Raw genomic sequence first — 15,917 nt, 5'->3', positions numbered from 1 at the left:
GATGGCGTGCGATGGTAAAGTACTAAAAAAAAGGGTTTAGGGCTGAAAGCTTTAGACCGCGGGAAATTTATTAGACGAACAAGTTACTGCAAAGCATAATTTTTGGTTCGTATTAAGTCACCGAAGTAGATAAAATGGCATCGTCTGACATCTCTCATGTTGCAGTTAAACCTCATAACTGAGTTGTCACTCATTGCATCATTCATTGTCAATACTTCTTTTCCTGCCGATGAGAAACCAACATGCTTCAAAACGGTGCCGTCTGAGTGGTGGTATCTGCCGAGAATAAGTAACATTAGTCTTCTCTACTGGGGAAGCGTTGCTTATTCGAGGTAGTGCAATAACAGGAACTCGTTGTGAAGGCGTTCATAATATGATATGTAACTTTGCCACTTCACCTATTTCGGTGATTTACTACGAACTAAAATGATGCTTTGCACTAATTTGTCGTTTAGTAATTTTCCACAGTCATAGCTTTCAGATATAAACTCTTTTCAGTAAAATAATAAAAATAAAAAAAAATAAGAATGAAATAAAATACTTTCGAAATTGCAATTTGTACAAGAATCATGGAAGTAGTGACCTGCCCAAAAGAATCCTAAGAATCTTTATCAGCTTGTAAACACTACTGACATAATACAAATCTATTTAGAAGGCAAGAAGAGTAAATTTTAAAATAAACCTGGTTGAACCCTGTGCAGTGTTAATGTCATACAACTTTAGTGCTGTTCTAATTGTAACGTGGAAAAAAAATAAAGAAATTAATATAAGATTAAAATAAGCCAGAAAGAAGTTAAAAGGGGTCTTGGATTTATTTAGTCTTTTGTTTGGACTTTTAACCATTCAAAAATATTTATTTAAACAATTTATACACTAATTTTTAGTGTAAAAATAATAATTGAAATTTAAGTAAAATTATCAGTTGTATACTTTTCCAACCCGTTACTTGATCTGTAAACTGACCAATCATGTAACCAATCAACTTTCATTTCAGTCACATGCTTGAAAAACGAAATTTTTAAAACGCGATCAGACTTAATGACCTGCTGTCTGGATTTCGACAGATAGAAATTTAAGTTAAAAGATTGTTTCTCAAACAACTTTTTCATTTTAATTAACAGGAAAAAGGAATATAGAAGGAGAAATTACCTTTTTATTCTACAAAAACCAGATGATTTAGTTTGGCAATTATATTTCCAAAAAAAACTCTTCAATACCCTAAGTCAGAGGCCTCCGTAGCCGAGTGGTCAGGAGCTGGAGTGCAGTAGCACGCGCTCTTTGAGTATACCGGGGTTCAAGCCCCTGACTGCTGAATACGGTCGATCTGTCAACTCGCACTGGACCAGCGTGGCAGATTATGGTCCATTTCCCTCAGCATGAATTGTTGAGGAGGCTTCCATCCTGCAGTGGGTTGATAATGGCTGCACTTTACCTTTTTTTTTTTTACCCTAAGTCAGGAGCACACAACCTTTCTTGGCTATGAGGCAAAAACAGATAAAATGAAGATGGACGCGGGCCGCATGGGTTTTGTGGGTAGCGGGCACAGTATTAAAAGGAAATATACATAAAGTTGTATCATGCCCATAAAGGATAATAGAAGCCAGGGGTTTTACAAAAAAGGGGTAAAGGAGTATATAAGTTTAACAAGAAGTAACGGTAGTTATTTTGTCTGCAAATGGCGGTAGGTATATATTATGTACACTAAAGACAGAGCTTTGACAATCAGTTGATACTCTAGTAACTTCAAACTTGTCGACCTGTATAGTATTGGAAGCTGATCAGTGCGAACTTAGAGGAGTGATATGAGCCACGCTACCACCCTATCTATCTTCATATGATGATCTTGATGTGCCATCCTGCAAAGCCCCCCCCCCTGTAAGATTGATAGACGGAATTCCAAGTGGACAGTGGACAGATAATTTGCATTATGTGGTAGGACAATCTGCCCTGCAATCTCCACTGATCTTATTCAAGGATGTGATGTTATTTTCGTAGCAGTGGAAGCTGATCAGTGTGAACTTAGAGGAGTTACATGAGCCACGCTACCACCCTATCTATCTTGTCCTGAAGTAAAGGCAACCCCACAGTTTTCCAATTCCGTCGCGATAAGGGATTCCTCATGAGGGGTTTATTCACGTCTCTGTAATGCATAAAATATTATATCTGTGGAATTCAGTGATAGCCAGTATAATTATGTTATGCATTTTTCGAACTAGGATATCTGTTAACCAACGTGTATATTTGCAATTTCATTTTTTATATTTAGTAATTAAATACAAAAATATAACACTATTATTACATGTCACTAATACAGGATTACCAGACGTCCCGGTTTTAAGTGTTTTTTTCTGTGTCTCGGAAGTTTCTCTTTGTGACACATAGATGTCCCCGTTTTCCGAAGTTGTAAACATTAGCATTAGCATTAGTAGAGGCATATGATGCAAGAAAGCAAGCTTATTCAGCATCAGCCAAAAAAAAAAAAAAAAAAAAAAACCCTCTCCCATTTCACCCCTCCGTTCGTTCGAAATACCTGTCCAGTTGAGCTTTAAATTTGTTTAGGCTATCAACTTCAACAACAAGTGATGGAAGTCGGTTCCACCAACCAACCACCCGCTGGCCAAAGGCAAATTTCCGCACATCTATCCGACATCCGTCCTTCCTCAATTTGAATTTATGCCCTCTGAGGTGATTATTCTGAGAAAGATGAAGAATCCCATTGGCATTGAGCATGCTCAAACCATTCAAAGCCTTATACACCTCTATCAGATCACCTCGCCGGTGCCTAGTCTCCAGACTCTGTAATTTGCAAAACTTAAGCCTTTCTTCGTAAGAGCAACCCTTTGTTCCATTTACTAATCTTGTTGCCCTTCTCTGTACCCGTTCCAGCAGCTCTACATCATTCTTGAAATGAGGCCTACAGACCTGTATACAGTACTCAAGATGTGGCCTAACCATTGCCTTATACAAGGGAATAATCACCTCCTTATCCCTGCTAGAAAAATTCCTGTATATCATTGACAAGACACCATGAGCTACTCTTGCAGCTCGTCTGCACTGCTCAGAGAACTTCATATCTGCCTGCACTATTACCCCCAGGTCCTTTTCATTCTCCACCACTGTCAGTGTAGTACCGCAGAGTTGATACATTGCTCTGGGGTTACTGTTACCCATATGTAGTACTTTACATTTGTCAATGTTAAACTTCATTTGCCACCTCTCAGCCCATCTGTTCAACCTTTCCAGATCCTGTTGCAGCAGCATAGCGTCAGTAGTGTCCTTAACGACCCTGCCAACCTTTGTATCATCTGCAAACTTAGACATTAAACTTGATATCCCATCATCAATATCATTCATAAACACCGAAAACAACAATGGACCCAACACTGAACCTTGAGGAACTCCACTAATAACATTAGTCCACGTTGAGCAGTGTCCATTGATTACCACTCTCTGTCTTCTGCCACTCAACCATCCCCTTATCCATAGCAGCAATTTGCCTCCAATGCCACACTGCTCCAATTTGTGCAGCAGTCTTCCATGTGCAACAGTATCAAAAGCCTTTCTAAGATCCAAATATATAATATCAAAGTTATTCCCTGCATCCAGTTCTTTTGTGACTACATCCTAGTATCCAATCAAATTGGTCAGGCAAGACCTGCCCTTAACAAAACCATGCTGCGTCTGAGCTATAACTGAATTCTTGTCTAGATGATCCTGCAGTGCTTCTTTAACCAGTGCCTCCATTAATTTACCTGGAACAGAAGTTAAACTAACAGGTCTATAATTACTTGTGTCAGCCTTTGATCCTCCTTTGTGAATTGGGGTTACATTTGCACATCTCCAGTCTATGGGTACCTCCCCTGAGTCCAAAGAAGCTCTCATAATTATGGCTAGGGGTTTGCATACTTCCTTTGCTGCCTCCTTTAATATAACTGGATAGATCCCATCCACCCCAGGTGCCTTTTTTATGTTTATCCTCAACAATCTCTCCTCCACTTTCCTCTCAGTTATTACAAAATCATCCAGCTCACTGCCAATGTTTACTTTACCTACATCATTCTCCTTCCTGAATAACTCCTCATGCGTGAATGTAGATGCAAAATACTCGTTTAGATTGTTAGCCACCTGAGCAGGATCCTCAACTGTTGAACCATCAATATCCAGTGGACCAATCTGATTCATCCCTTTCCTTCTCGAGTTCAAGTATGTAAAGAACTCCTTTCTGTTTTTCTTTGCATCCTTTGCCAAGGCTTTTTCGTAGTCTGCCTTTGCCTGCCTAATCTCCTTTGTGACTTGGTTACAGACCAACTTATATCTATCATAGGTTTCCATGTCACCCATTAATTTGTATGTATCCCATGCATTTTTCTTCTCTGCCACATGTCTCATTAGTCCATCTGACAACCATTTAGGCCTAAACCTTGAACAATATTTCTTAGTTGGTATGTAAAGCCTGGTAGCCTCCAAGATTAGTTCCTTGAATGCTTCCCATTTTGAGTTTGCTGTTGGTAACATCATCAGTTGGTCCCACTGTATAGAATTTAAATACTGTCTCAGACCATCATAGTCGCCTTTACGAAAACAAAAACCCTTCCCTTTACCTCTGATGGTAGTTACCTCCTTGAGTAAATCCCACTTCAACACACTGTGATCACTGCCACCTAGTGGTTCATTTATCTGCAGGTTCTTAATGCATGAAGAATCACTACTGATAATCAGATCAAGAGTATTGCTCCCTCTTGTTGCCTCACGAACATGCTGATGTAGAAAACAATCATCCAATAAATCCACAAAAGCCTTGCTAGTGTGCGAGTGACCAACCCACAAATTCCAGTCAATATCTGGGAAATTAAATTCCCCATTATAAGACTCTCTGATTTACTGGCCCACTCTGTTTCCCTGTACAATATATTATTATACTCATCAGAGTCATTAGGCCTATAGCACACTCCTACTCTCAATTTTGATTTCCCTATGCTTATGTCACACCAAACTGACTCGACACTGCCCTGTCCATCGATGTCAACTGGCTTCACTTCCTTTGACTTTATGTGTTTCTTAATTAATAGCATAACCCCTCCTCCCCTCCTGTCCTGTCTATCCTTTCTATATACATTGTATTCCCCAAATTCCAGTTCCGCATTAGTTATATCTGTGTGACACCACGTCTCTGATATCCCAACAATATCTGCCTTTGATGTTTTGAGCAATACCTCAAGTTCATCAAATTTATTTACCAAACTCCTAGTAATAACCTAACACAACCCATGTGTTTACTTGTAACGCAATGACTACCAGCAGTCTCTGAAATATCCTGCATCTTGTTTTTCAGACTTCTGCTCATTTCAATAGAAGCAGTGCAAGAATCACTTCCACCTCTGCCAGTGGCTACTGTTAATCTATTAGTCCTTGTATCCCCCCCAACTAGCAGTTTTCCGACCCACCTAACACTGCCTCGACAGCATCAGCAAAAATTCTTGCACCCTTTCTATTTAAGTGTATCCCATCCCTGTAGAAGCAATCTCTCCTGTTAACAAGTACAGTCCAGGCTGAAAAAAATTCTACCCCTTGAGCCTTGCACAATCCCTCCAGGGCCGAATTGATCGACAAGGCTCTCATCATATACTCCCTCCTATCGTGCCTGGGCAGAATTGCAGACACTTTCAAGTTCAACCCTAATTCACGGCTTTTTTTCAACAGTGACTTGTACTTGCTAAGTAATTCCGCCGGTCTCCTACTCTTAATATCATTAGTGCCAACGTGTACAACTATATCACCTTTTGTGCCCTTAAAAGATGATATCCGCTCTACAACGTCATCAACCTTTGCCCCTGGCAGACATACCCTGGTCCTATTCCACCTATCCTTTTTACAAAGCATGTTCCCCGTTTCCCTTACAATAGAGTCACCAACAACTACTAGTTCCTGTGGGACCAGCGCATTCTGCCTAGGGGGCTGCCCCTGTGTTGCCTGATGACCAAGTGCAAGCTCTGGCGTTGATGTGGGCAGCTGAGAGCTTGATGGGCCCCTCAATTTATTTCCTTCGAGGGCATCCACCCTGTCCTTCAAGGTCTCATAAAGGCCCATAACAATGCTGAGTTGTCGCCTGATTTCCTTGCACTCCTTACATCGTGCACACACAAAGACATCCCCCTTGGCAGTATCATGTCCCGTACCCGACTGCTCCGCAAACATCAAGCAAACAGGGCATTTTAATAGACTGTGATTCAGAGGGCAACTGCCCCCCCCAGTTCTCCCCTGAACCACAGCACTCCCATTAGCTTGAGCCTTTTGCTTTGCTGCTCTGGTCAGAGTCATGATTCCAATTTAATTCAATAAAATTTAAAACAAAAATTAAATCCTTAAGTTATATCCCAAAACAGTTATGTTATATATATATATATATATATATATATATTTTTTTTTTTTTTTTTTTCGGTATCTAGTGTTCCCTTTATACAACTTCCATATCACGTGTACCACTATAGTTATGTATTAATTATTTGTTACGATTAAGTCGTTATATATATTTATAGAGTTAAAATACAATTTAATTGACAATAAAGTTTATCAAGATTAATAGATTTACTGATTAATTGACAATATTATATTATGCAGTATACTACACTAAGCTTATGCTATCGTGTAAAAATGGCGGGAATTCACGAACGGTATTTCTACGGACTCGTAAGTATTGATTAGCTTCGAAATCTCGCTATCTCAATTTAGAATAAACTAAGGATCCTGACTAGGTCTATAATCTACTTATAGAAGATAATTTGATATAACAATTGGTTAATAAATCGACTAAATTTGGTTAAAAGACCTCTCGTTCAATTTGTGACACGTGGATTTGATACCGTTACCGATACTAAGTAATATCTACGAAATCTCTATCTAAGTTAAACTTTAAACTAAGTATCGTAACTAGGAATATAAAGCTACTCTAGAAAATAAGTTAATATGACAATTTAAACTAATAAAGCAGAAAATAAATCAGGAAAAACTTCTCTGTTTGAAGAGCTTTAAGGAGCAATGTCTGTAATGGTTCACGTCTGAAACGTCAGAAAATCGGGACTCAGCAATTTTTTGGTAGATCTAGTACACTTCTCCTCGATATACACGGTCGTAGTGGTGCATATTTTGAGTGTACCCGTTGTGCCATCCTGCAGAGCCCCCTCTCTGTAAGATTGATAGACGGAATTCCAAGTGGACAGTGGACAAATAATCTGCATTATGTGGTAGGACAATCAGCCTTACAATCTCCATTGTTCTTACTCAAGGATGTGATGTTATTTTCGTTTCTAATTCGTCGAACTTTGCAATTTTGAGAATTTTGTTATTTAGAACAGTATTCCCAACCTTTTTGCGAGTGCGGTCCACTTTTATATTTGAAGTAGAGACCACGGACCACAAAAAATATTAAACTATACAAACATATTAATAACTATTATTTAAAATGCAATGATATATACTTATACAAATTGTACTTAACATATGTAGCCTACGTTAGCATTGAAGACTTTTTTTTTTTCCCGAAGAAAAACAACAAAAAACAAAAAGTGATGAATTCATATGAATTCATCACTTTAAAATAAGTGATATATGAATTCATAACTTATTTTCATAATATCTAATCTTCTAGCAGTCTTCTTAATCCATTTCTAATTACCTTACGGCTACCTCTAGGACGTCTAGGTCTGGCGTTTGACCACTCGGCCACCTATTTCAAGAGCAGACCTCAGAAATTTTAAAATTACCTGGCTTTTTGTTTGCGGGCGCATTTGTCTATTGGAACTTCACAGTTTGGTAACTTTGACCAAACTGGGGAAGGAGGGACAGGATGCCTATTCGCGGCTCTCTCTGGACAGAGTACTTTATAGTCGCTATTGCATGCAGCTGCGTAGATTCATTGTTCTGAGCAGGTGGAACGAGATTTTTGCAGTCCGGTGTAGAAGGTTTTGGTAATTGTCTACAGTGTCGCCTTCTGATTTTCTGAGTTTGGCATACAGGTCAGATATCTGCGGCCTTGGCTGTGGTGCACTTTCTTTACCAGGGATTAGTTCTCGTTACTGAGTTTCATCCACAGGGGCCACTAACTGAAGACCAGACAGTCTGGTCCACATTAATAAGTGGGTGAACTCCTGTGCTGCTGGTAATGATGCTCTCGCTGCACGAGCACTTGTAGCCATGCCTCATGTGAGGCATGATCACATTGACCATGATCACGGGTGCTTGTGCTCATTATCACTACAAGCCTGGTAACCCAAAGGTCGCGGGTTCGATTCCCGCCTCGGGCTTGGATCACAGTAAAATGCAAAAACCTTTGGGAGGTGCATTATGGCCACAGAAGCTGATGCGCCAACGACAAACAAACAAAAATAAAATCACTATAAGCATTATAAGTCTATTTTATCACGTGATCTAGAACATTACGAGCTATTTAACTTACCTATGATGATAGACAGAATATCGTAATGGTGAATTTTCTAATAAACACAAGATAGTGTATTTATTTCACTGAATCGATAATACAAATTTGTATAAATAAAAACATTGAGCTATGACGCTCAGTTGAGTTCTACATTTGTACAATAATACTGTATATAGAAATAAAGAGGAATTTACCTCAATGCTTTTTTTGTAGAATTCTTCAGCACGACACAGTCTTCTGGCACTCAGAGTTGTGTGTTGGTGGTCGGGTTGGGGAACATTAGCTATTGATCGCGGATACGTCGGACCATTCATATGTCTTTGAGGGAAGGAAGCCATTAAGAAATACTTTTACGATTCCGATTGAATTCAGGAGTGTGTCGTGTTGAATTATTTTACAGAAAAGCATTGAGGTAAATTCTTCTTTATTTCTATATACTAAATCGGTAACGAAAATAAAAAGGACACTTTAGGGTTAACCAGTTTTAATCAGGTCTTAAGACTTAAGTAATTCTTATCAATCAGTGCCTTGTACTTAGAGTGCAAACTCCAAGAATAACATATTCGTACTCTGTTTAATTTTGAAGCTTACACTCCTAGAGCAGGCGCACATTTTAAACTGCCTCATGTAGTAAAGTTCAAATTAGTGTATAAGGAACACTTTATTTACAGTAATGCGATTCGTTTATAATATTAAAAGCGAAACAGGAAAAACAGACCGTAAAATTATAGATTAATATTTCTATTTGTAAGATTCGATTCCACTTTTGTAATTTATAAGACCTTTCTAGATTTTGAGACGCGGTCACCAGACATTTTTGTGGTTGGAGTTGAACTTTGCATTACTGTAGGCTCCATAATTTTGTCGCCAATTGAAATATAAAATTTATATATGTTTTAATTTTTAGTTAATGCAGGGGTATTTTATTATTCAAAAATTGTACGAGTTGCTCATTAAAAGACATTCGACACATGATAGTTTTCAGCACGATCGGGGAAACGGATGCGCGTATACGCTTAAACCAACACGTTACATGCTACTTCAGGAGTAAGCTAATCTGCTTTTCGTTTACTCTTTGTTACTGTTGCGTGTTTGATATTCTGCATGGCATATCTAATGTACACGTCCAAAACGGATCAGAATGCAGTGATTTCGATTTTTGGTTGTAGAAGAAAGAACCACAATAAATTCATAACAGAATGGTTGTGCATGGTGCAGGTAAGAAGATTAAGAAAATCCTCGGTCTTCAGGAACGAAAAGCGGTTTTTGATTTGTTGAAAAGAAAACTTTAAAAGGTCGATTCAGTTCAACTCAATTATGTCTGAAGAGGTATTCCACTTGGCTATTATAAAACACTAATTATTAACCCCATAGCTGTATGATTCTGGGATTTGGTTTCAGTTATTATTAAAACACTTGGTTATGTTTTCTGTTTGTTGCACTGCACGTTTTTATATAAACTTTTTACTTACAGCCAAACATTCTTTTCGTTAATTGGATTTAGGCATTCTAAAGAAAGGGTCTGAACTGTACAGATCTTTTGCTATCTCTTGAAGCAACCTACAGAATTTTCATGATGTATCAAGTGTTGTTTATACAATGGCATGTGAACAGTCTTCCAACACAAAACAAACTTGGTTAATAAAAACTATCAGATATAATTAAGATGGGCATTAGTCCAAAACCTCTCATCTCAAAGGTTTCTAAAGCTAGGTTCCAGTGTGATACAGTAACTGAATCTAATGCTAGCTTGATGGAGAAAAAGTACCCGCAATTGCATTCTTAATTCTAAAAATTTTGTTGTTTTTTTTTTTATTTTCTTTATCTAAACTAAATCCACGAAAAATAAATATGAAATCCGATGTTATAGCGAAAGGACCACACAAAATATAAAGATATGATAAACAAAATGGTGAGTTGAGATTATATTGCAAAAGTTAATATGAATGCCTTTCATGTTTTAGCTTTGTTAGAAATTAAACTGGTTTTGAAATTGAGCAATATTGCTAAAAGGGGTCTTTTTTTCCCAGACAGCTTAAACACTGGTTCTATTCTTAGGTAATTCCTCATTAATGGTACACATTCCTTTCAGGTTACTCTCCACTTTTGTCATTGTAGTCCAGTGATCCTAGACTAATGTCCGTTCCTAATCGGGTTCATCGCTTGATTTTTTTGCGTTCAGACACCTGTAATGAAAGCTGGGTACGGAGAGAGAGAGAGAGATATAGAGAGAGGTACTTCTGGAAATCTCTGAAATTATGCCAAGATTAAATATTTGTTGCATTTTCAATTCTTTTGTAGAATTTGACTTAATAAAGTTGTATAATATAAAATAAAAGCTACCTAAAAACTATTGAAACAATTCGCTGACCCAGTTCTCCTACTGTTCACTGAACAGTATTTTATTTGCAAGCGTGAGGACAAGTCGCATATTTAGAGAAATGGAACAACACATCAAATGCCCTCGAGGATAACACATTAGTTATCACCACCGTTCTCCTAAACCCTTCTATGACGCGAAGAATTTGTATGGACTTTTTTCACAATGTGGCTGAGTTAGTCGATCTCAGGCAAGAACTTCATGTTTTTTTCTCCCGGAAACTACAGTTTTTCCTTCAGCAAAACAGCAACTTGGCTGTGCAATACACGTCTTTGATAATAATGGTATAAATAAATGTATATAATAAATAAATAATCAAGTAATATAAATAAAAAAAGAGCAAAAAGCAAAGATTTTTATGCGAGAAGCGAGGAAATTTCGTTTCTGCTCATCCGCCACGTTACCATTGATTATTCAAACCAGCGAATGGAGACAAACATAATATCCAATGCGTCATCTACATGTGATATGTAAGAAAAAAAAAAAAAAAAAAAGTAATAATTACTGGATTTCTATAAGTCCGATTTTAATGAAATTGACGAAATATCGAAAAATCGTTCTAGAAGAGCGAAACACTGTGTACAATTTTATGGAAATTGAGTTATTACATGCGGGGGAACAGACGGACGGACTTGGTGAAGACAATCGGCGCATTATGCATATATAGTAACATACTAAAAACAATAAATAAAAAGATAAATAAAAAATAAACAAACAAGAAAGCAAAAAATCAAATAAATAAATTAAAATATATATGTATTTTATTAGTAAATATATTTTATATATAAATATTAATTATATTTCATATAATATATAATATGTATATAATGCTTTTAATATAAAGAGACTGAACATATTGGATTAGCGGATCATTAATTATATATAAATATAAATTTATTTACTTATTATGTATATATTTATTTATTAGATTTTTGTGTTTATTCATTATCTATAACCACCTGTAACGACAGACATGCTTCCCAACTAATCTACAGAACCGGTGTGTGTGTGTGTGTGTGCGCGCGCGCACAACAGTGCGAGCAAGCAAGTAGGAAGGAGAGAAAGCATTTGCCTGCCCTGAACCCGAATTCTGTGTAGGGGTAAGGAGAGGGACCTGGGTCTTAGCTGTTATTTAAAAATTGACCGGCTGACTTTGGTTGGCATGATAGGCCCTGTGCTCGATTCGCTAGTGAATCGAGCTTTTTCGGGCCCGGAGGCAAAGAATATGTTCGGGCCCCTACTTAATTAATGAAAATTGCAAAAACAGGAGACAGCCAAAGACGTCGGGCCCCTAAAGGGCCTGGGCCCAGAGGAAATTGCCTTGCCTGCCTACGTGGTAGCTACGCCACTGGCTCGATTCCCTGTACACTCGCCAAATCTAGCGGTCAAGGTCAGGGACGCATAGGAATAGGTCTCTCTCTCTCTCTCGTAATAAAGTGAAATAAAATAAAATAAATAAAGAAAAAAACTGTAAAAACATTATAAGTAGCAAATTAATGTGCGCCGATTTTGTATTAGTGAAATTAAAATCTATTTCACTTAATAGCAGTTATTAAATTTTGTATTTATTCAGTTAATTTAAACTTTGTTACGTTTGCATAGGCTGAATATTCTATTTTCTCTTAAGCAAAATTAGCATCAGAAACCTGAAATTCTGTTAATTCCAAGCGACTAACATTATGAAGCAGACAAAATGAGCATGCCGAAAGAAAACCAATGATTTAAAACGAGCAAAGTGGAGGTTTTACAAAGTGAAGAATTAGTGAAAATAGTTATCCCCAGTACCTGGAGAAAGCGAGAAGTTAGCAAACCTCTATTTAGCAATGCATTCAGGAACTTAGCCAACGGTTATTTCGGATACTTTATGTCACCTTATGGAAAAGAGGCCAAAACGAAATTAGACTACCAGTATTTATTTTGAAAACAGTGATTATGCAGAAAAAGCGAAAAGTGTTAAAAAGCGAAACTTTGGCCAAAACAAGAGTGTAGAAGTCCACTTTTTGTTTGTTTGATTTTTCAGGCAAGTAGATTTAAAAGATAGATTCCAGGATGGATGGGGGGGGGAGGGAATCTTCTCATCCGAATGAAACTTTTGAACATCCTTTTATTTAATCTGCATGCATTTTCACAATATTAAAAACTGAATACATTTGACCATTAATTTTTCCATGTGCGCACTGAATAGAAATATAGTGATCATCTGATTGTAGAATATACTGTACTTGGAAGCTCTCCTAATAGTATTCTCTATTTTTAATGATACAAGTTGTTGTTGTAAGGTTTCAGGAGCGTCAGCGACTAAGGCCATATTTCTCCGTGTATATTGTCTGTAAATTGCGAGTTCTCAGGTCGATTTTCTGTTTGCTGGAAGAAAAACTCTAGGTTCCGGGAGAAAAAAAACCAAGCTAGCCTCGCCTGAGACCGACTAACTTAGCCATCTTGTGAAAAAGGACCATAAAAATTTTCCCCGCCATTGACAGGACTCGAATTCAGGTCTTTTCCACCCCGTGCGGGAAGGATGGGCGATTCTACCAACTGTGATACCCACGAGGGCAACGATACAAGTATCATTAGTGATATTATATTTCGATATTCGATACGATACCATGGCAGCTCAGCTATATCGTTTCGATGAATTCTTTTGATAATATCTAAATTATTTCGGAGTTAGAGATCTGGATGCAAAGATTTTATACGTGATGTTATCAAAAAGTTTTCAACGTTTCCAAATGGTTTTCTTCGAATTAACGTACTTAGTGAATGTTCCATACTATCACCTTAAAGAAGTTTCCTTATGGCTTGATACCCAAGTACAGGATTTCGCCATCGTTGGAAGCATCTGCGAAAGTTCTACGTTTTCTTGGATCGCGATGATGTCACGAAATATCCAATCCTTTAATGCGGACTACAGTTTTGGAAAAAGAAAAAAGACACATAGCGCTAGATTTCAAGATGGTGAAAGGTTGGTGACAACAGTCATGGTTCTTGCAAAAGCAAAAAGAATTCGTATTTCCAATTATGACAAAGTGTCTCGAGATACTTTCACCACACGTCTTCCCATAGACCAAGCAGAATATCTTTTTAGAGATACTGATACATGATTTCGTCCATACTGTACAGGATAATTTCTGATGCATAGTTTTCATCAATTCGAAAAAAAAAAAAAAAAAAAAACCAGTATGTTCTTCGCAGTGGAAAGATCTTTACTGGTCTTTTTCTGACTCCATGATTTTGGACTGTTTCACTGGGAAATCTGTTGCTTTGTTGGAGGGTTATAACCAAAAACCAGTTTTTTCATCTTTGCTGACCTCAGGAAGGCGTCCTCTGGCGAGGACACCCAGACTCCGATTGAAAAAGGTCCCCAATCCTGGCAAGGGGAAAGGTTTCATTGTTGTCCTTTTTCAAAATATTAATTCTTGCACCTGGCTTCTCGAACCCTAGAACCGGCCCTGGTCCTCACGGTTAGGCTTCAGACATTTTCTACACAGGAAAAGCCTCAATTCACCAGGACGAGAAGTTTTACGGACTCTTTCACACTGCAGTTATAGTCTGTCGGTTTTGGTAAAGGGCTACATGATATTTTCTCCTAGACGGATTTTTAACCTGGCAAAGCAGAAACACTGTTCTGACAGTACACGCAATTTACAGACAGCAAAGTCAAAGTCAAAGTACCTTGACACAAAATCAGAAATAACAAAGATCATCATAGAAAGTAATTTCAGCTATCCGTGGAGTTATCCTGAAGGTCCTGCCTGATACACAATAGCCGGATGCTTCATTCGCTCTGCAGTCAGTCAGAAGACGAGGCACAAATTTGGCTGCAATCCTGTCCCAAAAATGATTTGTGTGCAAACATGTATAAAAAGTAAATTTACATTTTATTGAAAAATTTAAAATAAATTACTTTCATACATGTAATATAAATAATACTTGTTACCAGTGTTTTAGGCTTTAAATTAAGAAAGAAGACGAAAGAATGGGCAAAAAAAAGAGGTTCCAGAGAACTTTATTAATACAGAACTGTGCAATGCCGAGAGGCTAGATGTCCAGGGGGTGGGATTCAGGGCCAAATGTCTCTCGGGTGCCGAAAAGAACATGCTGACCTTTTGTTGTTGTTGTAAAGTTTTAGATGCATTAGCAACTTAAGACATATTACACTCTATATAATGTCTGTAAATTGCGTGTGTGTTCTATGGTTGATTTGCTGGACAAAAAATCACATCACCGAGTTTTCGGAAGAAAAACCATATTACACTCGCGCGAGACTGACTAACTCAGCCACGTTGTGAAAAAGGCCCATAATAATTCCTCACGTCATTGACGGGATTCGAACTCGCGTCTTTTTACACACGGCGTAGGGAGTGCGGCCATTTTACCGACTGTGCTACCAACGAGGGACATGTGTATATGTAATGGGCGACACCTAGAACGTCTGTTCAACTCCGCCTCGTATCTATGTGAAGAACAGTATCACTACAAATGGGCCAGATGTGTGTGTGTGTGTGTGTGTGTGTGTGTGTGTGTGTGTGTGTGTGTGTGTGTGTGTGTGTGACGTAGTTTTGTGTGTATTATGTGTATGTTCTGTTGTGTCTGGCCACTTGGCTACCCGGAAGTATCAGTCACCTGGGCAGATGATTCTGGGTACTCGTCCTCACCACGGGAAGGTGGGCCAGTCTCAGTAAAACAGGTACTGTCTCAAAAGAGACGCTGATCCACCTAGTGTTGCCAAAAGGTGGGCCAGGATCCTCTGGGGGCCCATTCCAGAGGGGGGAAAAGGGAGAGGAAAAAAAATGTCGCCCGTGGTGCAGGTTATGAAAAAAAAATTAAAAAATAAATAAATAAAGAAGGGGAAAAAAATAAAAATATACTAATAAATAATAATAAATAAAAAGAAAAAAAAAGAAAAGAAAGAAAAATAAATAATACAATGGATAGATAAAAAAAAACCTAGTAATACTGATTTAAAAAAAAAGAGTAATTAATAAAAATAAGGAGACAATAAATTTCAATAAAGCCACATCTAAATAGCAAATTAAGCAGAAAAAATAAAAATAAAAATAAATAATAAAAAAAATTATTTGGTGCGTTTGAGGGAAAAAAAAA

The sequence above is a fragment of the Mastigoproctus giganteus genome, chromosome 7, assembly GCF_048544385.1.
Source record: "Mastigoproctus giganteus isolate SK-2022 chromosome 7, ASM4854438v1, whole genome shotgun sequence".
NCBI classification, from domain to species: Eukaryota; Metazoa; Arthropoda; class Arachnida; order Uropygi; family Thelyphonidae; genus Mastigoproctus; species Mastigoproctus giganteus.
This window is presented reverse-complemented; position numbering follows the sequence as displayed.